The sequence below is a fragment of the Pleurodeles waltl genome, chromosome 6 (assembly GCF_031143425.1).
Source record: "Pleurodeles waltl isolate 20211129_DDA chromosome 6, aPleWal1.hap1.20221129, whole genome shotgun sequence".
NCBI classification, from domain to species: domain Eukaryota; kingdom Metazoa; phylum Chordata; class Amphibia; order Caudata; family Salamandridae; genus Pleurodeles; species Pleurodeles waltl.
Genome location: NC_090445.1, coordinates 199528061 through 199551683, shown reverse-complemented (window position 1 = coordinate 199551683; position 23623 = coordinate 199528061). Strand labels below are relative to the sequence as shown.

Below are 23623 nucleotides of genomic sequence, written 5' to 3'. Positions count from 1 at the left end.
AGCTCCTAATGAGTACAATTTCTGAGATAAGGAAAAATAGAAAAGAGTAGAGAGAACAGCAAGGAGAGCGGAAGGTGGGTCAAAAAGCGAAGAAAGGAGAGACAAGGAAAAGAGAAAAAGAATAGGTACAAAACAGAAAGTAATAAATAAGAGGCAATCTTAAATGCTCGTTCGCCACTAATTTTCCCCAAAGATTAATTAGGAAGCAGGTCAAAAAATCGGTTATCAGTTCTGCTTACTCATGTCTTATGCTGGTGTCCTAATATTCTCTGAAAAGCACTGCTCTGCAAAACGAGCAAAAAAGTGCTCCTCAACCCACTCTATGAAATTTGGTCTAGACACGATCCGATTTTGACGGTGTTACTGGATCAGCGTGGGTTAAAAGACACTGGGGGTCATTACGACCTTAGCCGCCCGCCAGGCGGTAACCGCCGTGCGGCCGCACTCGCGCGGCCCCCATTATGACATTCCCGCTGGGCCGGCGGACGCAAACCAAGTTTGCGCCCGCCGGCCCAGCGGGGATGAGGCCGCAACATAGGAGCCGGCGGTGTTGCAGCCGTGCGACGGGTGCAGTTGCACCCGTCGCGCTTTTCACTGTCTGCTATGCTAGGGGGGCCCCAGAACACCCCTTACCGCCAGCCTCTTCCTGGCGGTGCAAACCGCCAGAAACAGGCTGGCGGTAGGGATGTCATAGTCCCCAGGGCAGCGCTGCTTGCAGCGCTGCCCTGGCGGATTATCACTGCCGGGGCTAAAATGGCGGGAAACCGCCGGCCGCAGTCGTAATGAGGGCCTCCGTACCGCCAGCCTGTTGGCGGTACGGACGCTACATTACCCCTGGCGGTCTCTGACCGCCAGGGTAGTAATGACCACCACTGTGTGTTTATTTATATGATATATTTGTCCCTCCACTGGGCAAAGTTGCATGGAGTATAGCTAAATCCAGCACCTCAAGGCATGACTAGACTTGACGTTCTTGTTGATGCCATAGCTGGGGGTGAGAAAGGAGGCTCTGTAGGTATCAAGAAATATTGCCCCAGAATGCTTCAGACATGGTACGCGGAACTTTATATTGTGCTTCACCACGAGCTAGTGGGGTGATCTTAGGCCAGGTTTCACTAATCCTTTTGCAGTTTGTAATGGGATCTTTTGGGGAGACTTGAGTGGGATATACAACATTAATCAATACCAGTTTACAAACGATCTACTACACTATATCCTGATGATGATTTTTAGGAAGGAGGGGGTATCTTTCAGAGCCTTGGTAATTGTAAATGTGTTCTCTCGACAACCGCACTCAATGTCACCAACCCAACAGAAACGTCTATGGATGAGATCTTCTAAAATATGGTTTCCTGAAGGAACAGAAGTGATTAGCTTTTTTGCCAGTGAAAATGTGTGCAATAGATGTTTACTTGGAGTACATTTTCTCAAGTGGGGTAAGATTTCTACTCATGTGATGGTAAAATGATGTTCATGTCGGAGTAGAGTCATGCTAGGACACTGTCTGGCCAAATCAGCTTTCCATCTTTTAAATCTTACAAGTTCTATTTTACTCTCCCTTCATTGTCAAAATTATGCAGTGGCCCTGCCAGGTTGCAATGGGTTATACTGCAATGTTAAAAGGGCTATCCATTCCAGTGGTAAATGAAAAGAAAAATTCTGGGCACCCGCACTGCTGCACTTGCAGTACTCATGATAGCTGTGCTTCTGCTCACTTGTACTTCCTTACTGCACCATGCATATTTCATGCCCTTCCCGAACCTCCTTTTCCTCTGTAGCACGCTGCCCTGCACCGTTCCCTCTTCCAACTTCCATTGTATCTCTCCACTTTCCTCTCTCCCTTTCAGTTCTCCACTAATGGTTAAATTCTGCATGCTTCCCTCTCCCCCTTTTCTCCTGCATCTGTTGGCCCTTTCGCTGTCTCTCTTCACTTTCCACAACTTTTCCTCATGCTTCCCGAATCTCTACATCATTCCTTAGATATCTCCACTATCTCCTCTTCTAATGTCCCCTATATCAGTTATCTTCCTTTCACTCTCCCTCCTTCCTACTGATATCTCTCCACTTTACCTTCAGCCTCATTCTGTGCGCTACTGATGTTTACATTCTGCACCACATGCAGCCCGTCACCTCTTTCTTTTCTCTTACATCACTTGTCCCTTTTTATACCCTTTCTCTTCCCTCTCTGATACTTCCCCGTTCTCCTCTTTTACTCCTGTGTATCTGTATCTTGCTACTTAACACCTCTCAGTCTCCTCCACTCTCCCCTCTAAGCTTTTGTTCTCCTATTACTGCTCTACCCATTTCTCTGCATCCTTTCTTTTATTTGTCCACTCTCCTGCCTTTCTACCGCTACTTTATATCTTTCATCCTCACGCCACTGTTCCTCCCTCGCGTCTCTCTGCTCTTCTGCCTCTCATATTATTCTCTTTTTGTTGTTTTTCTCCTGTCTATTCCTTCCCCTTTCTCCTGTATCTTAAACCCTTTCACTTTCTCTCTTCTCTCCATCAATCCTCTGAAACTCTTGTATCTCTAAACCATCCTTTTTTCTTTGCTACGTCTGTATTACTGCCCTTTTACCTGCTCACCCCTGTATCCCTCTTTTCTCCTCTGTATCTCTCTGCTTCTCTTGTCCTCTTAACTCGCTTGTAGTAAAGGTAAAGGCTGGCCACTGGTACTCTGAAAAAAATGTGTGCTGGTGCTTGATAAGTATACTCCAGCTGATGCAAGCCATAAGCCTCAGCCACTCTGGGCCTCCGTGCTGCTGGCTGCACCACTGAAAGCTAAGCCACTGGAAGTCTTCTCAGGATTTATAAACAACACCCCAGGGGTAAGATCAGTTTTTGACATTTCTGCAATATTACAGCTACCTCATAGGGATCGCAAACCAGGAGGGGAGTGGGCCTCTTTCTAAACTGCCTTCTTGAGATGTGGCGAAGACTTTTTTTTTTTTTTTTTACAAGTGCCACTTCGTAAAGGTATTCAGCATGGTACAGAATGGTGTTACGCACACCATGTTTCTAGTAATGTACTATAAGGGAACAGTAGTGTGAAAAACAATTGTGTTTAGAAAGTATTCCAACACCCAGAAAGCATGATCTTTGCTTGATATTAGCCAGTTACTGAAATTCCTGTTTAGTTTTGTGCCTTGTGACCTCAAAGAAAATTAGGGCTCACCCTTGAATGACACTCCCCCTGCTCTGCTCCCGGCTCCGTTTAAGTGATATGTGTGGTCGAGACACGTGTGCCTACCAGGACATGTGAAACCTGAAGTTTCATGCCCTCATCCCGGCTCACTGCCAGCTATCGGCACTGTCTCTCCTCCACAGCCCGATAGTGTCTGCTGCCAGATCCCAGAAGAACCTGTGGTTTTCAATCTGGCGATATTCCATGCCATCTCCTGCCAAATGCTCCTACACCTTGGCCCACTTTAGAAAGTGGGGTTCTTTCCAGAAGCAGTGGGTTCACTTGGTACATGCTCTCAGAGCACAGACGCTTTAAATAGAAAGGAAGGAGCAACTAAAAATAAATTTAATTACAGACATGGGCAAACCTCTGAGCTTTTGCAAATCCTGTTCTCTAGGCAGCAGCCTCTGGGCAGTGGCTTGCGGCCTTCTCAACCAACAACTGTTCTCCAAGCAGCCTGCTCCTGGGCAGTGGGGTGCTGCCTTGAGTGACGAACAGTTGTTGCATCCATCTCACTTTATGGCCATGTGTAACCCACTTGTGTAAACATAGGCATATCAGTTATTTTCATACTTACAGTCGAGCTGTGCCAAAATTGTACAAATACTTATGTTCACATGGCAAGAATATGCAACATCTTTTACATGTAGTTGTTCCTTATACGATTGGCTGTAACTTTCTCAACCAATGGTTGTTCCCTGCACAATGGATTGCAGTGGCCGCAACCAAAAGTTGTTCTATAGACGGTGACCTGCAATTTTCTCAACAATGGTTGTTCCCTACCAATGGCCTGCGGCAGTTTCCACTAATGGTTATTTCCAATGCGTGGCCCGCAGCATTCTCAACCAGCGTGTGTTCTGTAGGCAGTGTCCTGCAACATTCTCCACCAATTGTTATTTCCTATACAGAGGCCTTCAGCATTCTCAGTCGATGTTTTTATGGGCGAACGCAAAGCGCTCCGTCCATAAAGTACTCTCTCTTTGGGCTTCAAACCACGCCCAGGTCACGTCAGTCTCTTTCATTGGTTCCTGGGCTTGCTCTTTAAAATCTGCTTTTTTTTCCCGTAGGCAGTGACCTGCAATATTTAGCACCGGAGGTTCTTCGGGCAGTGACTTGACTTATTGCTCTCTTGTGGTGTAGAAGTGACCTGCAACATTCTCAACCCGTGAGAGACTGATCTCTGGATAATGACCATCGGCCTTCTAGACCTAACTGTTTTTCAATAGGTTTATTTGCCTCTAAGTTAGTGAATGACTGCAGCCTTCCTGACATATGACTATTGTATATGCCTAGACATATCGGTTACTTCTCCTCTGCTCTGTTTATATCCTACGAACGTAGAACTGCACTGAAAGGCTATAAATGCTGGCATCGAGATGTACTAACAGTGATACTCCCAATAACCTTCATTGAATCTACTGCCAGTACTTTAAATCCATTCAGCACCTCTCTCACGTGTTCCTCAAAGCTCCAACCTCCTTCTGATCTTCCTGTTCCCACACCCCGCCTCCCTCCCATCTTCTATCCCATACTTTTCCTGGCTTTTCAGTGTGATTAATAAAAACAGACAAAGGCGCGCAGGTTTACCTGCGTGTCTCCACGCTGTCTGCGGGCACGCCCATCCGTACGCAGGTTGCGCCGTGTGGCGCGGCGCTAAGCTCCCTGTCTCTGGTGTTCTGGGCCTCCGTCTCCAGCTCACTATCTGTCTTTCACCACAAGAATGAGAGAAGGGCTCAGAGATGCGCCCGCTGCCTCAGGCTGCCTTGCAGGAAGGGTTTTCTTTAAACGAGAGGTATGTATTTAACAAGCTTCATAAACTGAATGTTGCAAAAGCTCCCTGCTCCCCTGGAGCGGGAAGGGGCTCTGACGGCGGAGTGAAAATCAGACATGCGTAAACGGAGGATAAGAGAAATCTACCCTTGTCAACAGCAGATTATATCCAGATCTCCCCCTCCCCCTCAGACGAGGAGTAAACTCGTGGGAGAGAGATGGGTCCACAAAATCGCACCCATAAAGGGCTCCTACCTCGCTGCTTGTGTGGAAAGCCTACTTCCAATTCTGGACTTTTCCTTGACGATATAGAGCATGTTGGGAGTTGTAGTCTTTCGTTTGTTTAAATTCAGAGCCCCCTGATAATGATTTGCAGAAGAGGAAGTCGTCGGTATGTGGGAAGGCAACCTGTATCCGGGGTAGTGCGTCCATGCACGCAGACAAAGTGTGGTGCCGAATTCAAAGAAAAAAAAAAGATGGCAGGAAAATTTGAGGAAACCGGTTGGCGAGAGAGAGGCCAATGCTGCCACGGACCCTTTTTTAGCTGGGGCCTGCGTGGCTTAGTCAGGTGAGATTCAGGGTCTGTGAATTTAAGATTTCCTAACGGGAAAAGCAGTGGGCTGCGGGGTGGAAGGGGTAAAACGACCAGGATTTGGGATCAGGTTCTAGAGGGTGGGCCAGGTGGGTCCAGACCCACTAAAGGCCATTCAGAAGCAGGCCCACATACCGTGGCAAGCTTTTCTGCTGGCACCTAACTCGGAATGCTGTTACAGCTCGAGTCTGACTCTGAGCAGTTCACAGTAAGGCCTGTCCGTTGTCATGTGCAGTATGACAATGGGTCGGACGGAAGAGGCACAGCATGTGTTGCACCTCTTGCCATCCCAGGCCTCAGTAGGTGACATTGAGTTCCGGGTTCCGGGGGTGGGGGATTTGGGGGGGGACGCTGCTGCTTTTAAGCAGCATAATTAACAAGTCTTGGACAGGGGACATTGGCTTAAGTCCCTCGCAGCAGGAAACAACAATCAGATACAAAAACTACCATGCCAGCCTTCTTGGTTTAAAAGCAAAGTTGCACGGTACTCTGGAACCCAATGTTAGTGGTTAATGTTAGTTTACAGGTATAGGGTTTTAAAGAGGAGAGGTTGTGATTCATAAATGAGGTATCCGTCAATTTCAGAATTCCAATATGAAGGATTAGGTTGCCATAAGATTGAGAGGAGAGTATACTCCGAAATAGAGGGCATGAAGGGGATTGAAGGTAAGAGGGTCACTAAAGAAAGAAAGGGGAGGAATCAAGTGGAAGGCAATGATGTATGAAGGCCTCACACACACTACTTAACTCTGAGGTTCCAACACTCTACAGCTTGATTTAGAGGTTGGCGATACCAAGAGGAAGTGCCAAATCTGGACTAAAATCCAAGAAAGGGATAGAATGGTACTATCCCTTAAAGATAGGAATAGTATGGTGAAGGAAATGCCACCTGTGGATTCTCTGCTGTTTCTAATACTTCCTCTGGAAATGGATGTTTTTTCCTTTACCACTCAACTCTAAATCAGACTTGGTCTGTTCTCTACTTAAGGAAGAACAAGGCCCCTCTACTTTCCTGAATAACCTTTAAAAGCATGCATAACTGAAAACACTCACAAGAACACACATCTATTTAAAGTCTACAGAGAATGGTCTTCTGCAAATGTCAAGGTTTGATAAAACAGGTAGTTACTGACAGCAGCAAGTTAGTGAATGTGACACAATAAAATATAACATTAGTTGTAGGATACAAATAATTTCCTTTAGAGGAAAATGAGGGGGGCTAACTTAAGAAAACACAACTGAAGAAAGGGAGAATTTTCCAGACAGGAAAAAGAGATGAAGTAAAACATGCTTTCACAGAGGCAACAGAAATTCAGAGAGTGGGTAATAATGACATGGGAGGAATAAAAAGAATGAAGGGAGACATAGGAATAAGGGACAGAGAGAATTTATCTTACTCATTACACAACAACTGGGGTGTGAGTGGTTCTGATGGCGAGGCTGAGGAATTGCTCTTCTCCAAAGAATGCCATTGTGCTGTAGAAACTACCCAGATGTTGAATAAAGAGTTCACAACCGGTATATTTTTGCAAAGTGGTAAAGCCAGAATTAAACATTAAAGGGCATATTTACAAGCCCCGTAGCGCAGGGCAGCGCAGCAAGTGACTTTGCTTCTCTGCCCTCCGCCACGGGGAAAGGGCAGAAATGCACAGTATTTACAAGATACAGTGCATTTCTGTACTTTCCCGCTGCCCTAGCGCACAAATTGCGGCCTAGCCGCAACACAGGTGCCCTGGCACCTTGGTGCAAAGGTGTATGCGTCGTCAGCGGGATTGTCTTTGTGCAAGCCTAAAAACAATCCAGAGAGACATTTTCCTCTTTCTATGTGTGCTGCATAATGCAGCACACCTGGAAAGAGGAAACAACGAAGAGAAATAAAGATATTTAACCTTGTTGTGCCTGCTCTGGGGAGTCGTAAAGTTTTGACACATTACCATGTTTAAAGATTCTTGTAAATCTGGGAATGCATCAAAACCCATGGGTGTAACGTGGGAATACCCACAGCATCACCCATGGTATGCCTCCCTGAAGGTGTGTAAGGCAATGCAGCGACTTGTGCTGCGTTGCCTTACACCATATCAACAAGGCCATGAAAAGCCACGCAAAGTGTCTTCGTATGGCCTTGTGGATATCGGTCTGCACTATGCACCGCTGGTGCTTCACAAAAAGTGATGCGCAGGTGGTGCACAGAGCTTGTAAATAAGCCCCTAAGTCTCCTAGTGCCATGGCTAAAACCTGCCCTGTATCTAGTGGTGGAGGTTGGGTGTTTTTGTCTGCCCCCCTCAGTGGGCAGACATTCACTTTTATAGCACTCACTATTGTAACTGTGCCTATTTCTAAGCATTCCTAATGTTTGCAGATGAGAAAATAAAGGCATAAGGAAATTGTGAGGCCTAAGGTTTTACTTCATTCCAATTCCGTAACTAAGTTATTTTGTATACTTCACTCTCTCAAGGTAGCAATAGCAAGTAGAGAAGGTGAACCCCAGGGTGCAGTAGATGGATAAAGACTCGGATCCAGCTTATCACATGTCAAATCCAGGACTCTTCTAGAGAATAGGGCTTAATTTGTAGGGCAGTATGAAAGAAACCTTCAAAAAACTCCACAACTCACTGCCTGCATAATGTGCTTGCTTTGGTTCTCCTATGCCCAACTTACACCTGACACGCACCATGCTGGCACCAATACAGCCCTTGCTCACACCACAGACTGTGCTTTTAGGCCCCCCGGAAAATGTGAAGACACATAGGACATGATTACGACCTTGGAGGATGGGATACTCCGTCTCAAACATGACGGATATCCCGCCTGCCGTTTTACAAGTTTCATAGGATATAATGGAACTTGTAATACGCGGACCGGATATCCGTCATGTTTGTGACGGAGTATCCCAGCTGCCAAGGTCGTAATTAGGCCCATAGTCTGTTAAATCAAGCATAAGAGGTGCTTGTACGTTGCACACCCTGAACTCAAATATTTAAAAGTGCACTCTTGCTAATAAAAAAGGAGGCTGTAAAATATTTGGCTAGGATCACACAATTTGGACAAGTAGAGATGCTCTAATGGATTCCAGGTGATCTGGTCTCACATTTTGAAAGTCAGTCACCAATGGGGTACTGATGTGTCTCTCTCTCTCTCGTTCACATCAAAGGTCACTATTTTGTCTTTCATTTTTGACTCAGGAAAATGCTACAGAGATAGCAGAACTGACTCAGGACCCCCAAACCCAACTACCAAACCAAGAATGCATTTATTACGGGTTGTCACACTCCCTCCACCAACAAAGCTATGCTCCTGTGTATTACTCAATTTTAAACAATTCTGTCCCATTTAGGGAGTTTAAACCTCAACATCACTCTGTATCTCAAAATAAGATGTTATAGAGACGGTGAAGAATATAAAATGTTGCGCTTTGAAGAGTGATACAGTAGGGTTCTGATATTTCCACCATTATGTGTAAAATCAACTGACAGCGAGAAAGTATTTTATTGAAGCCTGCCACTTTGATTTAGAAATGCCTGACCTATTGATTTCTGCTACATTTGAAGTTTTTTCAGCAGTATATTCTTAGCACAGTCTTGAGACTAGTCAATCGACTAGACAATCGACTAGGGTCCCACTTTGAAAAAAATTATTGGAGAAGAAAAGCCATTTCACTGGTAGGTGCCATGTTTTGGAATAGTCTACAAAAGTACCAGTGTTTTATTGGCTCCCAGATGGACGTGCCTCCATGAAGCTCAGGCACAGCTTCTGAATCAGTGCTGATGCTGGCAACAGAGGACTGATACGGACAACCGATTTTTAATGGCCAGATGATGGAACCAGAGTAGCACTTGTTGGGCAAGTCCTGCTGCCTGGAAGCTTACAGATCGTCCTGAAATAAGGTGTTGTGGATGCCCCTCATTCACTGAACATGTTTTCAAGATGGTGAACTGATGCAACCATATAGGGAGGCACATGTTCTGAGGGTACACATTTGGGATACCATGCAGTTTATTAGGTGAACATGGAGAAACCACAATTCTGTGAGTTCTTTTGAAACAGGCTGTCCTGCTGCGCTGGCCTCCAAGATATTCCTAGACCTCTGCAGGTCCACTTTTAGCAGATGGAAGGAGTTCCAACTTAATAAAGTAAGGAAAAAAAGGAGTTATTTACAGCTGAAAATGAGGCTTCAGTATAGATTCCTGCTAAACTACATGTGGTATTTGGGTCAAGAACCATGGGACACATGAATGAAGCATTTTGGTATTGCACATGACCCAAATCACAGAATCGGGCCGTTTGTGATGGCAAAAATGCCTTTTCCAATGTACAAATATCCACACTGCGATTCTCTAGAATCACAGTTTGGGTGTACAAATGTCTATTTGGAGGGGGTGTGTTCAGGGCTTCCCTTCCAAATAGCGATTTCCAATGTTATGTATCAAACTTTTGCTACCGAAATGCGGCCGCAAAACCTTGATATTTTACCATTAAATTGGAAGAAGTACCCGTGGTAACCCTTCCCTTTTATAAACATGTTTCTAAGAGCAGGCAGTGGTCCCACAGACCACTGCCTGCTCTTAAAAATGAAAACAAAAAAATATTTTTTTATTGTTGAAATGCATCCCGTATTCCTTTATGGAAAACAGGTTGCTTTTCAACAAAAAAAATATATATATATATATTCAAAGGCAATCACAGACATGGTAGGCTGCTGACCTCTGAAGGCCACCATCCCTGTGATGGCAGCCATTTCTAATGGGCCCGCAGACTGCAACCTAGCTCATTAATACTCATGAGATAGATCGAGTTGCGACCCACTAGAAGTCGCAAGTATGAAACAAAAGATTTCATACATAAGGAATACTGATTTACAAATAGCGATTTACATAAAATCGCTATTTGGAAATCTCTACTCCTAATCTATGTCCATCTTGCCGTACTTCTTTGTGGGGCCCACATGCAGCAAGCAAGTTCCTGAATGGCAATGGTCTTGGGACCTAGGTGGAAGATTTGAGGACTCAATCTGTGTATATCTGATACGCTTAACTTTCTGCCTGCCAGAATAACTGGCTCGTTATGTATAAGTTTGCGCGGAGACTTTGGTGTTATAAACTGAGTTGTTGCCCATTTCTTCCTTTCCCCCCACGCTTGGTATATCTACTGTTATTGCAGGTTACATGGTGCAAAACGTATGTAATAACTGGGATTTCAAAATAGGGCACAAACTATAATTGTAACGTCTTTTGTTGTTAAAACTGCCCAATGAATAAGATTTATATAAAAGAAGTAGTGTGCCACAAGCATTGAGATTGTTCATGTTTATTGAGACTTTGAAAGCCTTTAATGACATTTCTGTTCAAGTGATGCTGGGGTTTGTTTATAAAGGAGTGTATTATCTAATGCTAGGGTGCCTGGAAAGGTGTGATTGTTTTATCCAGTTCTATAGACATGAGTTGTAAACTAGCAATTAAAGGACCCAGAGTCTGTAGGAACTGGCAGAGGAAACTGTGCCAGTGAAAGGCCTGGACGGATAGGGCATAGCCATTCATTGATGTTAGGCTTTTCTAACAGAACACTGGCTCTGCAGCATCTCTTCCAGCCACACCAGCCTGATGGAAAAATCTACTGATCTGTCTAGAACGCAGTTTGCCTCTCCCCAGTAGCAGTGTGTTATAAAGAAGCGTACAAGCATGTGGAAGAGAAGATCTTTATTCAGCTTCCCACACCACCACAAGTTCCAGTCAGCTGTAGTGTTCTGTGGAAAAGAACATTTCAAATGGAAAAGGAAGAGAGGGGGTGGAGGACTGGTCCAAGGACAGAGATTACAACACACCTCCCTGGGCAGGAGAAGAGGTAACACACTATAACACTATAGAATAATGAACCCCCCAATAAATGAGAAAAGCTTCCCAAGTATAATACTTATAACCATTAACTTCCTCACTGTTTGACCATTAGATGCGATACCACCTTTCTGCCCTCTTCCTAATTGAGCTGGACCCTGAGGAGCTATTTTGTCCATCTCCTAAGTCTACCCATTCCCCAGCTTCACAGAATTTTTTGGTAGGAAAGAGATTCTTAGTGGCCGTGAAAACCTGGCATCATCCTTCCTTCCTTCCATTCTCCCTCTTTGAAGGTTGGAGCCTTACCACGCTTAGCTATATTGTATCCGTTTTTTTATTTATCTTGGTGCAAGGATATTTTCTCTGATACCTCCCTTCTGTCCACCACAACCATGAAGCTGTTATCTTAGTTTTTGCATTTCTGCCCTTCAAGGACAAAAACGGAGAAATTCCTGTGACACAGGTCTGGTGCAATAAGCCCACACAATGTCTTACAGGGCATTATCGGCTGGAACACCAGCCGCCTCTGCTCTCTGAAAACACTCTTTCACCATTCTATTAATTCTTTCCACTAACCTGTTTGCCTGGGGACAATACATGGCAGTCCTGTAATATTGAATTTGGAAATCACTGAGAAATTCTCTCAAAAGATCAGATGGAAATTGTACCCTGTTATTCGTGACTAAAGTGCTGGCGATGCCTTCTTCACAGAAAACATCCATAATAAAATTGATTACCGTCTTAGAATGTATCTGATGTACACATTTGGTAACAACCCAACGTGTGTGGTAGTCTATCAACACCAGAATAAAACATTCACTTAGCATTCTGAGATTCAAGGGGCCTATTATGTCTAAGGCTGACTTGGTCCATGGTGTGTCAGGACTTTTAACTGTAGAAAGAGAAGGTTTCATAACTTGATGAGTTTTGTCGCACTCATGCACTCCCAACACTCTTTCACTTTTGCCTCCACTATAGTGTCCATGGCTGGCCACCTGCACTCTTATCGTACTTTGTTCTTGGTGAGGCTGCGTTCCAAATGGCCCTCATGTGTCAAATCGGTTATCTTTGCTCTCAACTCTTCAGGGGGCATTATTTTTTCACCTTGGTCATATTTGGTGTGGTCAACTCCAATCTCAAAAATCTTGGACAGATTGCTGGGGATGTCAGTTTTACTTTCAGGCAAGCCCCTAAGTATGAGTTCTATTAGCAATTTCATCACTTCATCCTTTCCCTGCATTCTTCCCATTCAGTTCTGTTCATGCTAGACACCTTTAGTACAAAACTCCTTCTTCTTTAATGCAATCAGTAGTACAATCAGTGGGGGCATGAGAAAGAAAATCTGCTACCACATTTTGTGTACCAGGAACATACTGTACTTTGAAATTGTACCATTCTAAACCCAATATCCACCTGGATATCCCGGGTGTGGTCTTGGTTGATCCCTTAGTGGTGAACTCATACACTAAAGGTTTGTGATCTGTTTTGATGGTGAAAGTTATGCCTCACACAAAAAAGCTTGGAGTGTATGACTGCCCAAAAACATGCCAGGTTACAACACAGTGTTATTTGGGACCATCCGTGAAGTGCAACCCCTCCAGAACCATGATGGAAGTCAAGCACACATCTGTCTGAGAGGTGCTCACAAGAGCCGATAATGGGTCCATACAACAGACTACCATTGATCAGATTCCTATATAAAGACCCTTGTGTAGTCAGTCACTGACAATGTCTTTGTGGAGATCCCAACGTGCATATAAGAGTCAGTGCCACTTAAGCCTGCAACTTGAGATGATGCCAAGTATAGCAGGGTACTTACAGGAAGGCCCCAGTCTCGCTCCCTGCCACATCATTATCATCACGATCGGCTGAATGCTCTCAAAGACCAAAGTCTCACTCAGCACTATCAACATAATTTGTGTTCTGAAGATGAAGATACTCCGCCTCACTAGTAACATGATCACCTGAGCATGATAATGAGGACATTAGACACCAGACTAACTGTTCACCATCATTGTCACCATTAGCATCATCATCTGAGAGAATTGAAGAACCGGATCAGTCCCAGTCTTCCTTATAACTATTACCATTATCCCCATTTAAACAGACTGATTAGGATGATAAAGATTCAGCTTAACTCACCATCAAATCAGTAATGAAGCAGCAAAGCTTTAGTGTCACACACTTCCATCATAACAGAGCAGAGTACTTAGGTCTAGAATGTCCCTAGTATGACTCACCACCACGAGTTTCCTTGAAAAAACTAAAAAGAGAAGGTAAAACTCCTATGCATACCACCACGAGGAACTAATTCAGAAGGTAAATCCCCCACCGTCACCTGCACCAAATGAGACAAACTAATCCCCCGTCGTCTTTACCAGCAACTAATGCAGGAGACAATTCCTTTACCACCACCATCAACACCAAACGAGACAATCCGATACCCCACCATCATCAGCAACTAATGATAAAAATATCCCACTAACCAACAGCAACATTACCTAAAAGACTTAAAGATATAGACAGCACTTCCACGTTTACTCCAGACCATCACTGCTTAAAGAAGTAGGCAAATCCCCATGCTCATTCACCATCAGCCCCTAAGCATTCTAACAATGTAGGCATAACTCCTATACTCGCTCATGTTTGGTATCAACACAGCAGCCTCCCCCATCCTACATCATTACCTTAATCCCAGAGTCCTCATGAGGCATGTAAGACTCCTACTCTCACTCACGTTTCCAGTGACCTCCACGAGGCTGACAGGAGCTGCTTTACTAACTTACATCAGCAGTTCTAATTTCCATCCACCTTAGGGCACATGGGATCTATTACTTGTCTTTGGTAAGTAGTAACTTCACTAGCAGAAGGCGAAGCACACTACAACTCCGTCTCGACCAAATTGTACAGTATCTGCAGGATTAAACATACCTAAGTGAAGGAAGTGTCGGGAATGTGGAAAAGGGCGGTATGAAAGGGAGAGAGACAGTGAGGCGAGCCTGCAGAAATAAGGGAGGGAAAGGGCGTTGCTAGAAACAGCCCAGGGTGAGTGATCGCACAACATAAGGCACCAACATAGTTTACACATTCACTCAAAACCATGGATAAGACGGCAAAAGGTGCATAGATCATTACTTCATCAAAGGTCAGCAACGTCTGTATGAGTATTGCTTTGTGAAGAGTTGAATGGCTTTTAGTTTCTTGGAGTAGATGGTTCAGCTGGAAGGTTGAACATACCGGTGATGCTGGTTCAGTTTATGGCAGCCATTAGTTGCTGATAATTCTTGCATTGGTGTGACAATACTAAATATGATTATACATCTCAAAGGGGTCAAGCGCAGACATGCAACACAACTGGTCTGGGTTCGCATCTTTTGGTCACAGAACGGGAGCCAGAAATACTGACGGGTTGACATAAAGCTACTTTACAGCACCCTAACCTTGCAGGTTTTAGGGAAACCCATAATCCTTATCTTGCATTTGACAGGTTCCAAGTTGTGGACTCAATCAAAGTTGTTTAAAGGGAGAGTTTGGGCCTAGCAGATTGAGGCAAATATTTCTGTACAGGACAAGAGTAGACGAGGGATATAGGGGTGAACTGCAGCACTCTTAAAATGATTATTGTGTATAGTTCCATGGCTCCTGTCTCGTGCACTATCAAAAGGGCTCAAACCTGTTAACACAAGGATCTTGTCACATGTCCACACAATACTGTATATATACTTCAGAGTGACAAGTGATTGACCCCTAAAGTGGCTGTATGACTGAGGGACTAGATATCTGAGTAATTGACGGCACTACGTCACACTCTTCCCAGCAGCACATTGGTTACTGGCTCCCAGGACCATGGCCTCATTCAAGTTTCCGGAGCGACTTGTTCTGTGAGGCTGCAGCGAATGAGGGGCACAGAAGAGTTGGTTACCCGCCACCAATCGAGACAGGGGACGCCACCCTTGACTGTGAAACTCCGAGAGACGTGTATGCGTTTCTCAGAATTGAGAATGAAGCAGTTGAACTTATTTTAAAGAGACTGCAAGCAAAGCCCTGATTTCTACGGTGATCTGTCAACTGGAGTACGACAGGAGCGGGCCTTCTCGGCGTGCATCCGTCTTCACGCTCTTTTAAAAAGGTGTGGATAAAGAACACTACACAGCTGCCTCACACGACTGACACTGCACAAGAGAGGAGGGGGCAGGGAAAGACTGCACTACCGGGGCAATAAGCAGCATGGATAGGGGCGCGTTGTAAAGACAATTTCTCGCTCTGCGCAACACGTTCCAGAGGTGGTACTGCCCAGACTGTGGTCGCAGTAACTGACACGAATTCTGCTTTTATTATGCACTGAGAAACAGATCATATAAGTTTTGATGTAGGTGTTCCTTCTCAGTCACTTTCCTGTCCTATTCCCCATTACACTTAGGATCGCAGTTCCCATACATTTTTTAAGCACTTCAGACTATGAATGACCTGCGAAATACCTTGTATTAGACTGTCATTGAGGCCCATCTCCAGCGCAGCCCAGCACACACCACTGAAGGAATTGTCATGCAGCAATCGACGCTAAGACTGGGGAGGGATTTAGGGGAGAGGGTTGATAATTGGGGGGAGGGAAAGGGGGAGAGGTGTTAGGACTTTTTTTTTTTTTTTAAGTCAAGTGGGCTGATCGCTATATGTTGTTAACGGTTATCAGTAACATGTTAAGGACATGCGATTAATTTAGCACGGGGTTCTGATAAGATAACGTTAGCGCACACACACTCATATACAGACACACATACAAATATAAATAGCAAGGAACACTATATCAATTAACAACAAAACCACTGTTAACTGGTTGAAAAATACCCGTGAGCCTAATGTATAAATTAGCAATTACGGTCGTAAGTGATTTATTGATGTACAGTGCCATCTAGTGAAAATGCCTGTGTATAACAACTACATCCCTGAGCATACGTAACACTTGCATAATACTCTTCACCGATCCCCAACTTGCTTAATTTGCCCATTGAGAGGAGAGCTTTCTGGATTTATCGTGTGGAAGAAAAGTTAGGGTCCACCATACTAGGACTGAAAAACATACACTGCTGCCAACGGGTGATTTGATGTGAAATTAGTCCCTGTCTGTACTCTGCTGCAGTTAGCAGAGATAATTATTGTATTTTGTTGCAGCATTTGTATAGCACTTTCTGCCCATTTGTGGGGCACTAAAGTGCTTGATAACGTGCGCAGCAAGTTACGCCATGTAGGGTTTGTGGCTGGAAGGGTGTTACCTTTGTTTTTTATTCTATTTGGGAAATGTTTGATGCCCCCCGAGGTGCTGTTGTTATGTTATAGGATGCAGCTCTTAGCAGTGTGGTGGTTGAAGAAGTGTGTGAGATACAGTTGATTGTCTTAAGTAATCTTGAGTAGCTCTGCAGGTCGCTTTATGGTATTTCTTATTAACATAATCTAATTAGATGGTTACTGCACTGGGTTGTCCAACTTGTTATTTTGTTTAAATCTTTTGGTCCTCATCAGGCATGGCTAAAGAGAGAAATTGTGGAGATGGGTTGGACTTTGTTACTAAAATCCAATATCTGAATGACATTGTGAGATGTACAGAAGCAGTCATAGTGTGTAACTAGTTGAGACCTGCAGTGGTGGACTAGATTAGAGCCCTCCACTTGATCAGGAGTATGTTATAGATCTCTTCAGTTATTCCATGCCTATTCTGTTGGTGATAGCTGGGTTATTGGCTGGTACAGTTCTGGGTGATGGACAAGATGCATAGCAGATATTTCTTATGAGTGTAAGAGGATTAAGCTGTAGTTGTCTGCCAACTGTTGAGTGTTATGGTTATAGTATTAGTGGGGGCTAGAAGGGTTATATATTTGAATTGACATTACTCTGTAATACCCAGGCTAACCAGAGGTCAGCCCTTCTTAGCTTGCTTTGATATCGAAGGTAGTGTACTGGTTGGCTTGTTCCATATCTGTAGGCTGCAAACTGTAGATTGAAAGTGTAGTTGTCTTTCCGGGTTCTGTCTCAGGGTTGTGGCATAATGTAGTTATCTTGGAAATAGCCATGTTTTCAACTGTCTTCTGAAGCGTATATGTTCCTGGATGCTTCAAAGTTTGTCTGCTTGTGAGTACCAGAGTTCCTATGGATTTTTCATAGTAGTATATTGATTAAGATGGTACGATGATTCATGTTGTAAGCCTGGAGTGCAGTATCCTGTTTTATTGTATTGCTTGAATTAATTTGCAGGTATATGGTCCTTTTCCTTGACAGGCCCAGATGGCAATGCAGAGTGCTTTGAAAATTGCCCTTCTAGCTATAGATGGCCATTGGAGTGATTGCAGGACTGTAGTCATGTGTTCTCTTGGGTGAAGGAATCTTGCAGCAACATTTTGGATTAGTTTTATTTTGTGCATGATGAACTTGGGTGTGCCAAGGTATAGGTTGTTGTCACAGTCAAGAATAGTTATTGAGTGTGAGATGGTTTGTAATTTTTGTTGGTATCAAAAAACGTATGGGGAAATGCAGCACATTTTTTCCATTGTATATAAGGCACTCTTTGTGATGTTTTCAACATGATATCAAGGATAGGTCTGAATCCATGGTAACCCCTAGGTTTCTTACTTTTCTTAAAGTTGGTTTAGTGGCATTGAATTTCTTAGGCCATATGATGGAAGGCTGCTATTTTTGCCATTGTCCACAGGTCATGCTCTCTGTCTTTGCGGTGTTCACCTTTAATTGATTCATCATCCATGTGTTTTATGGGCTCAAAGGCAATCGTTAGGATTTGACTTGTAGAGGTCTTCTGGGCCATATATTTTTGGAATGATTTGGGTCTCCTGTCCATAGTTGTAACAGGTGAGGTTTAATGATTCAATCAAGGTTTGTAAGAGGGTTAGGTAGAGGTTTAATAATAGAGGGGGAATGATAGACCCCTGAGGGATGTTGCAATGTTGGGTCTAAGAATCTGATGAGAAAAGTGGTAGATGAAGTACGTTTTTTATGTCTCTGATGTAAGAAAATCCACTTTAGAGCATGGTCATGTATTCTGAGAATACAGAGTCTTTGCAGTAACAAAGCATTTTGTTAAGGTGAAATATAGTTGAAGATCTTTGAACAGTTGACGTGAGGATGTCTGCCAAGCTTTCCAAGCCCACTAGACAGGTGAATCTTAATCCTAGCAGGATTTGACTTTTGTCTCAACTAGCCAGTTTGCTCTAGTCTTCAAATAAGTCCACAGTTAAAAAGTGACCACAACTGCCAAATAATGGCATTTAATAGGAATAATTTTTCTGACGCAGTCAAGCCTTCTTGAGATCAAGTTTAGACATTTGCGAGTTGTCAGGCCAGTAAATGGAGCAACGCTAGTCTTTAGAGGACTAGTCATCTTCTTCTCTACTTCCATGGTCCGAGCTGTATTTGAATTGTTGCTCCTGAATATTAAAAAAATGTTAGCTACTGCTTTCTTAGGTCTCCAAGTTAAAACTGGTTTTAAGGGAGAAGATAAAACGTATTTTTCATGCATCATTTCAGATATTAGTAACTAGGGTTACTTATTTGATACAATTGCATTTCTCTCCATAGCAGATGCTTTGGATTTGATCAAAGCAGAAATTAGTCTCAAACGTTATATAGAAATATAAGAATTGTTTTAACTATAAACAAAAGCGGGCAACTGGATAATTGGGCTACTATGACATCAGTAATAAAAATAAATATTCAATAGTTTTCTAGATGCTAGTTGTTGACAAGGTAGATGCATTTAAGGAATGGTGTGTATTTACAGAAGTCTCTACCACAGTACTGATCATGACGGTATGGCTCCGACTAGTGGTTCCTTTAGCAATTTTGAACAAGTATGTGTAAACTGAAAATTTTATAAACTGGAAATATATTTGTTGTTGCAGGACCAGAAGGATAATCTAATGTTAAAATAGACTCTCGTAATGGGTTCAAGGGTTAAACCCTCTTCTGTAGGACCATATTGGTGATGGGTTGAGCTTTGCTTTCTTTTGCTGTAGTGTCTTTTCCCAGTTCATTAAAAAAGCTGACAGAAGAAACCCAGGTAATTTTCAGTAGACTGCAAAGTCTGTCCCTTGAAGTTTCCTGGCGGAGCCCTGAAATTCACACTGCTGTTGGGGGCTCACTGCAAGGCTCCGTCTTATGTTCCACTTGTATATACGATAAAAAAAATATGGATTCCAGTATGACTGCAGCCACATGTCTTACATTCTCTACACACATCCTCTGTGCACAGCAGTAAGGTGTACACACGCAACATCCATGTCCCACATGGATGGATGATGACCCAGTTGCAGGGAACTGGCAGACCAATTTAAGAACTCAGGAGAGGCCGGTAAGCACATCTACCTAGAAGAGACCAGTAAAAAGGCAACTTTAGCCACTGTAATCTGATCTCTGGCATCACTGTCAATCCTCTGCAGCCTGACAGACAACAGGCTCTCCCTACCCCTCCTCATTTGGAATGGAAAATAAGATTGTGAAACCAGGTAAGAGACCAAATTAAGAAGCTTTGGAAGGACCCATACTAGGTGGAAGGTAGTAGACGAGAGATCCCACAGTTCCTGGCAAGCGGTGTCTTATCATTAGTTTTCAGTTCCAGTCATCGCTAATAGTAGATAATACTTTCAGGTCACACATTCTTATGTGTGAGTTCAGTTCTCACACATAAGAATGGCAGATGTTAAATGGGAAGAAACATGCCTGAAAACCAGTCCTTGCATGAGTTGAAGGACATGTGCTCGAATTGGGGATGAACCAAGGTCCAAAACATAGGGAGGTTATTATAGATTTTATGATTTGATGAATGGAAGAAACAGGACCTTACAGAAAAGATGAATGTTGCAGAAAGGGGGAGGTCTGGTATAAGACACATAAGGACTTCGCCTTCATCTAGCATGGGGTTGACTACATCCCCCAGACTCCAGCAGTAAGGCGGGGCAAGAGCAGGACCGGGCTAAAAGTGCTCTTTGCATCTCGCTCTGTGGGTGCTCACAACAGTGTTTACCTCACCTGCACATCTTCAGTGCCGTGGCTTTTATCGAGCCTGGGGTGGGACTATGTCCACCGGACTCTCTAGCGGCAAGGCGGGGCAGGATAAGGACAACCCCTTCCTAGCCCATGAAAAAGCTGGCCTAGGCCACCTCCCCTGTTTTTCTTGTTAAAGGTATTGTTTGTTTCTTTGTGTTGTTTTCTACTCCCCTTGCAAGTTCAGTTTTCTAGGGAAGGAGCTGGGGAAGAAAGCACTCGAGGAGGGAATTACCTTTCAACCCCATTACTCTACACCTATTAATTTAACAGAAGAATAAGATGCTTTCTGGGGTGTTCCCCAGCTAGATTTGGCTCTGGTAAAAAGTTACTCCCTGGTTGCCAGCAGTATATTCCTTCACTTTGGCTTTAGGGCCTGTAATGGCAGATCCATCTCGGATCATAGTGGTGTTACCTTATTCAAGCGTTTATTGCAAAAAAGTTGAATTGATAACTTGTTTTTTTTTGGCACTGCCGCTGTGGCCCTCTGTTGTAGACATGGTGGCCGTAGAGCGCTATACAGTGCCTTCCATCTGATCCTGAGTGGGCTTGGGTCTGACGCCCACCAGGATGACTTCTGTAATCAGGAGGTCAATCCATCACTCACAAATAACATGTAGGCCTTAAAATGGGAAGCAGTTTCTAAGGCCCCAATTAGGCTAGCCCAGATTTATGGCCAGGTGACTGATGCTATGGTGGCGCTGGGTGCCAGTAGGTCGAGAACTCCGGACCGTGTGTCCATTATAAATTGGCATGAAAAGTTGTTTAGGTCCCTGTTCTGCAAGGTTGGCCGCAGGGCTCACACTCGCTGTGCATGGTTTAATAGTCACTGCAAGAAATCTAGACTTACTCTTATTCAGAGCTTGAAAGCTGGATATAGGCAAGATATTCTTAGATCTAGGAAGGATTACGAGGTTGCACTCTCCCATGTTAAATTTGATTGTGATGTGATGTAAGGGTGGATCTGTCTGCCGCCGCTAGGACTCAGGATTATAACTCATTCTGGGGGATAGTGGCCCAAAGTAATCTCAACACTGTTACCAGCGTTGATTACAACCTTCAACCCCAGATCTGTGTGGACCACTTCTCGATTATCTGTGCAGCCAAGTCCATCTATAGGAATAGAGAAATGGAAACTGGTACTTTTTGACCCGAAGTAGGAAGTTCCACTTTCTCCTTTGAGTATAAGGTTGTGGTGGAGACAATTATGGCCCTTCTTGCACACAAAGCACCGGGCCCAGATTCTATTCCCAGTGACTTATTTAGGGCAGAATCCCTGATCTGGACTGTGTACTTTCAGCTGTTCTTCCACTTTCTGTTGGAAGGTGGCCCTATCCCAGGATCTTTGCAATTTGTCGCGATAAAACCCATTTATAAAAAAGGCAACGAAGAAGATCCTGGGAACTATAGACCTATCAGCCTTTTCAACACCTCCCAGAAACCCTTTTCCCACCTTATTTTGGGGCATCTAATGGACTCTGTCAAGGACAATTCCATTCTTTCTGAGTTCCAGGCAGGTGTTAGAAATAGGGTCAGCACGGTGGACTAAATCTTCCGCTTTTGTTGCCTTTATTGGAAAACCGTAACGCTCTACAAAGGAACTTTTATGTGATTTTTGTCAACCTAAGATCTGCCTTTGACTCCATCCCCAGAGGCAGGTTGTGGGAGGTTCTGAAGGAGATCAGTGTTCCTGACAACCTTTTGTCTATTTTTATTAGGCTCTACGCTCATACTATGGCCCGAGTTAGATATGGCAACAATGGTGAGCTTACCGACCTTTTAACATTGAATGTGGTGTTCGCTATGGTTGTGTGCTTGCCCCTACATTGTTCACACTCTACATTAACGACCTAGTTCAAGCATGCGGCTTCCCAGGCAGTGTGGCACCCAAACTGGGTCCCCACAAAATTGCAATGCTGCTCTTTGCAGACAACACACTATTGATATCTAAAACTCCATGTGGTCTGCAGGTAATAATATATAATTTTTAAAGTTTTTGCATCGCTTGTGGCCTTGAACTTAACATCAACAAAAGCACATTTGTGTTGTTTAATCCTTATAAGTCAGCCAGGGCTAAGGTCCTGGTGCAGGTTGTTCCATTCGAACAAAAGCAGGGGTTTGTGTACTTGGGGATATGTTTAAATCACAGAGTGAGCTGGACCACACAGATTAGGAAGTGTGCATTGAAACTCCAGCAGGAAGGTTGGCTGTGTCTAAATTGTGTGAGAAGGCCCATGCACATGATCTCTTTCACAGGTGGTGGTGATCTGCAATCTTAAAGTAAAAAGCTCTGCCATGTATTGTGCAGAATTTTGGGGACACACTGGGTCTGTGAGGAGTGTTCTTAATCTTCTGAAGAGGGCTCCTCGCCTTCCGAGCTCCTGGATATGGGTCTCTATTCAATTAATCATACTACCATGTCCAGACCCATTATGTAATGGCATATACACAGTCCATAGGTGAACGGAAACCTATAGAGTTTCGATTAATGCACTTCTAAAATCTCTGGGGTGTGAGAAGATCACCTGGCTTGCCTATACCAAGTCTTTGCTTTATGAAATAGGTCTGCCCTCTCTTTGGGGCTTACCAGGTACAGCTAAGTTAATTCCCCTCTGCATGATTTAAGATTGTTTAAAGAAGCACTTGTGGTTGAGGGAACTGAAACATGTCAAAGCAGGAAGCCTGACAGACTTGTTCCTGGAGCTCTACCCCATTACAACTCTGTTTAAAACGGAATTGTGGGGTTTTCCCAGTGAACAGCTTTTGTGTGCAGTGGGGAATGAAGTATTGCAGTTCCAGCAAGTGTCCCTCTTGTAACTTGGCAGAAGAAATTTTATAATTTTGTTTTTTCTGTCCCCGTTATACTAGGCCACGCAAGCAATGGTTAATACCGTTGTGCAAACTTTTGGGCTTACGGCAATATGTGCCTGCACTATGGACTTTATGTTTTGACACCAGAGAGGTGATTGTGATTGCTATGACCGAGTTTTTGCATGTACCCTGGCTTTCCCGTATCCGTGGCGCCCAATGATGAAGTATTGGTATGGCCCAACAGGACTTCTCTATTGTTGTGTGTTTTTACTACCAGTGCACTTTACCTGTACTTTTGATGTATGGCCAAGTTCCTCAGACCTTCTGGCCTGACCACTGGTTACTGGCAGATTGCTCTGGCACCTTGGCCAAGGAGAAGACTGCATCGCCT

At 44.0% G+C, this 23623-nt stretch overlaps 1 protein-coding gene and 1 long non-coding RNA gene across 3 annotated transcripts in view; one reads left to right on the top strand and one right to left on the bottom strand.

Moving 5' to 3' along the window:
- The window catches only part of LOC138301899 (uncharacterized), a 155494-nt gene extending 150588 nt beyond the window's left edge, over positions 1 to 4906 (bottom strand). The window contains exon 1 of the long non-coding RNA XR_011205147.1: positions 4774 to 4906. This is a non-coding gene — a long non-coding RNA (uncharacterized lncRNA). The remainder of the gene's footprint in view (positions 1 to 4773) is intronic.
- LOC138301898 (uncharacterized) overlaps positions 4897 to 23623 on the top strand; it is a 187769-nt gene continuing 169042 nt past the window's right edge. The window contains exon 1 of one of the 2 annotated variants that reach the window (XM_069242377.1): positions 4897 to 4978. The gene's annotated coding sequence lies outside the window, so the exon portion shown is untranslated. Of the gene's footprint in view, positions 4979 to 5404; positions 5525 to 23623 lie in introns of those variants that run through there. The other variant, XM_069242378.1, reaches the window with a different exon arrangement.